Below are 4,427 nucleotides of genomic sequence, written 5' to 3'. Positions count from 1 at the left end.
GCAAGACCACTGATAAAAAGCTGGTAGATATAATAATAAATATATATATATGCGATGCGGATATCTTTATGACTAACAGAAGCATAACAAAGTAAACAATATAAGCCCTGTAATAGCGGCAGATATTAGCGCAGATAAACCTTTTCAGGAGTTTGAAAACTTCAAAATAGCACTTGGCTCTTTCGGAATCTACAGAGGAGTTTCACTAGCTATCAGCCCTAAAACTTTTTCCTTTCTGCCCAAGTGTGGGCCTACGGGGTCCTGCGGGGAGTTGGGCAGGCTATCTGGTGAGATCCGGTACCGCATAGGTCATTGGCACGCCCCGTTTTGGCAACTAGCGTTCGGCCATCTGGTTTTTACGGAGTGCCATGTGCTAAGCTATGAAAATAATCGTGCCTGCAAATAAAGGAGCGTTGGTGAGATCACAGAAGGGGCCGTCCACCTCAAAAAGACAGCTGTCTAACTGTCAGAGGTCAGCTTAATAACCACGGCGAGATAATCGAGTATAGGGTTATAATCATAAATCTGATTTGAAAGCGAGACGCCAGGCGTGCTTGAGAATGACAAGCAAATAATAGTAAGCTAATAGCATTCCAAGGTTTCTGTGAGGTGGGAATATAGCGCCGACATCACTCCATGTGTAAAATGACGGCTCAGGACGCTGCATCCCAGACAGAGAGGCAGTCCAAGATACCTGAATTTAGGTCGCCAAGAACAGAAGGTTCCGGCAGCAATCCAAGCAGCGGTCCAACAAAAGCCCCGCCCTCCCTCCCCCGCTGCCTTACAAGCGGAGTACAAACTTGACGCCGACACATATCACCCAGAAAATAAAGCAGTGAGTCTTATCTGCCATCGGAACAGGGTCTGCTGCTATCGTGCCGCATTTTCTCTGCCCCCTATCTCCAGGCACCATGATCACTGGCTGTCTATCTGAGCGGGAAGATGAAACTTCCATCACCGGCGACAATGGAGAAGGTGACAGGTCCAGCAGTCTGCTGGGTTTTAATTTTATTATTATAGCTTTTTACAGACAGGGACAGGAAAGGTTTTGTACACTACAGAGCGGCGTTTCCCAATCATGGTCCGCAGGGACCTTTCCGGAAGCAGAGAGGGGTCAAAAATGTGGACTGTCTACCAAGGACAGGGTTCCCACTCGTCCTGGAAGAGCTGGAAAATAGTCAGACAGTTTTTATGGTAAACGCATGGAAATTGAGAGGAAAAAAGTCAAATGTCCCGGATAATCTTGTACTGTCCTTCAAGAATGCTTCGGGAAACTGATCATATTGCCACATGAAGTTTTGAATATGTGACCATTTCCTTGTGCTTGACTATTTCCTGTGTTTCGCAGGACGAGTGGGAACCCCGTAGGAGCTGGGAGGGAGCAAAAACGAGGGCCGGCTGTGGATCCTTGAGGACCGGGCTGAGAAACACTGCTATACTGAGGGCGTACTTAAGATGTCTTAGATAATAATGTTGTAAAAGGTAAAGCATAATACCGCTGTTTAGAGGTCGTTAACTTGTCCCGCTAAGTCAGGAGTCTTCAAATCTAGTCACGATTAGTCCGTTTTTTTGCAGTCTTCTGATCTAGCTGACCATATAAGCAACTAGCAGAACTTATTTTTATACCTGGGCTATTTCTCCCCCTTTCGTTCACTATTGAGGTCGGCTTCTGTGTAAAATGAGTTCATGCACTTTCTCTGTCTTCCGCTATTTGGCCCCGCATACATCTACTCTATAATTAGCTAATTCCCACAAGCTAAGCCAACTTACCTCACGGTAGTCAGATAGCATGAATCTGCTACACGCATACACCTCTTTTTCCCACTGATTCCCTAGCCAATCACTAACTACTGTAGGCCTTAGCACTGCGCTACATTAGCTTCAGCTCAGACGATCCATTATATTACTCTGCATTCTGGGTAACAGGTAAGGTCCCTACATACTGTAGTGAGTCCAGTGCAGGAACTTAAAGAACATACTACAGCATCTATAGCGGTCTGTTCTCCTATCTCAGTTTGTCACCTGTTCCGTTAATTTGGTTGCCTTTTACAGCTACAAATACTAATTATACCAGAACCGAAATATTACAGTCCTAGCAGTAAATTAACGTAACCCAAAATTTTATTTCCTCTTATTTTATGAATTAGTTTTCTTGCTACATTGGTTGGCAGATTTACTGCAAAGGAATCCACGAGTCTTTCCTTTGTAAGATTAAAAATGTGCTCCACACTTAGTGCTCTCAGTGAGCGTTCTGAAAACAGGAGAACCCCGGATTAGAGGAAGCACGTCCACTGGCATGTCCAGTTCTGCTTCAAAACTATATTATCCCTGTCACACAGGACAATGGTGTGTACATAACCTCAAAGCCGTGGTAATTTTAAAGGCAGTATCTCTATATGCTGGTGGTGGCAGAATCACTGGCGAGTCTGGATGCATGAACAGTTCAAACTGTCAAAAAGACTTTAAGCTCTGAACTCAGGAGGAGAGAAATAGCTTAGTATTTCATTCTGATCTTCTTAACACTGCATTTTTTAATAGCACTGGTGACTGAAAACAAAGCTGTACATTTTCAGTACCATCCGAAGGTTTTCTGTAGCTAATTATGGATTTAACACTGCATATTGTATTTACAGGTATAGGAATAAAAAAGTTCATCTGTTTTATTTTATTTTATTTTATTTTTTGCAAATCCTTCCAACGATATATCAGCCTGCTTTCAAAGCAAGCTGATAGATATAAACCTTACAGAATAATAGCCCAGGCATTTTAAATGCGCTTCCAGCAACAATAGTTCAGTTTCATATTGGAAACTTATCTATGAGGGCCTGGAGGTGAACCGCTACAGAATTTTACGCCACATCCTCCATTTTCTCCCTCTCTCATTGCATTCAGCCCTGACCTGCATGAAAATCTCCCCAGAACAGATGTTACCACTCTTTCCCATCTACAGCATTCATATTTTCTTCTCTCAGCACAGAGCCAACATGACAACAGCACCCAGCTGCTAGCAAACATATGCATCAGTTCAATATTTGTTATTTAATGGTCGTTGGTGGCACTGATACATAAACTGCACGTGTTGATGAATATGTGCATTAACATTATCGGTGTTGTATAAACACTGCTGAATTTTCTCTGCTTTGTCCTTTTTCTTCAAAGATTTCATCTTGAAGTGCCTTCAGATACGGACACTTGCAAGCAGAGGCTTGGGGATTATGGGTAATGCAGTCCTGAAGAGCTGTACGGTATCTTTCACTTTATGGGTCTTGACGGGGCCCTATTTTTTGCTCGGTGGAGTTCTGCCGCACTGAAGGCCGGACAGATGAACGCAGAGACAGGTTCTCCACACGCATTACAGGTACCACAAACGTTACCTCAGTTCATGGTGGCTCAGAAAAAACGCAAACTTTCAAGTGGGATCCGACGAGTGCAATTAGTTACGCTCGCGTTAAAGACTGGCATCAATTCTCACCCACTGGTTTACAACGTACGGCCAGAACACGACAAAACTCAGGTTTGATTTTTGGGAATGATTTTGACTGGCCCTGAGGCAACACATGACCCTTGCCTAAATGGTTGTCCAGGTCCTTTTGCGATGTTCACCTTGACAGATCTCCTAAATGTTATTTAGACTTTATTTTTTTTTTTATATGTATTTACTGACATAAAATTATAACTCCTGTGTCTGTGGTTCCCAATTGCAAGGACAATCACCTCAATAAATCTTTCATGGAAGCTACCTACCTGTACTTGCAAATGTATTCCTTCCCCTGTGACAGTTAATTATATATTTATTGTTTGAAGCCCATTTGAAGAACATCAGCGAAATCAATTAACTATTGGCCTTTGACACATCTGGGCGATGCAACTCATTCAACTCCATACACTCGTCATTTTAACTCCTACAGGAGTCAGTGTAAAAACTTGTAAGGACATGCTAGTAATGAATGTAACATTTGACGGAGCATACATTTAAAATTCCATTATCTAAATTGCATTTCTTCATCATTTGTGAATTGCCCATTGTACTGCATAAAATTACTCCATCTAAAAGAGCTTTTACTCTGAGTGTCCATAAATGTGGTCATTTGAAATTTAAATTATATTAGAGTCACTTTCTAAAAGCAGGAAAAAACAGATAAATACTCTTTTGAACAGCCTGCTTTGTAATTTAAACTTGCATTATATTTTTGGCTGGGAAATGTCTCAGATGTTTGCATTTTATGGTTCCAAGAAAGACTGTCAGTCTGAATAAGACTATATTTAAAAGCAAAATTTAGGCAAACATTTTTTCTCTACTGCATGTACGTTTATTGTGGAGAATCCAGTTTATGAAGTAGATAAAAAATTAGACTGTTATAAACTGCAGGAAAAGTCCACTTTCGTTTTCTGCATTGATTAAACAATAATAATAAGCATTTCAGCAA

General features: G+C 41.6%; 1 long non-coding RNA gene across 1 annotated transcript; it reads left to right on the top strand.

Moving 5' to 3' along the window:
* The first annotated feature begins 832 nt into the window (after positions 1–832).
* LOC125720237 (uncharacterized) lies at positions 833–3,603 on the top strand. The gene is made up of 3 exons (XR_007385395.1): positions 833–975; positions 1,349–1,482; positions 3,160–3,603. It is a non-coding gene; the product is annotated as an uncharacterized LOC125720237 (long non-coding RNA).
* The last annotated feature ends 824 nt before the right edge of the window (positions 3,604–4,427 follow it).

Source organism: Brienomyrus brachyistius, chromosome 24 (genome assembly GCF_023856365.1).
Source record: "Brienomyrus brachyistius isolate T26 chromosome 24, BBRACH_0.4, whole genome shotgun sequence".
NCBI lineage: Eukaryota > Metazoa > Chordata > Actinopteri > Osteoglossiformes > Mormyridae > Brienomyrus > Brienomyrus brachyistius.
Note: the sequence above shows the minus strand (reverse complement) of the source record. Positions and strands in the feature narration are given on the sequence as shown.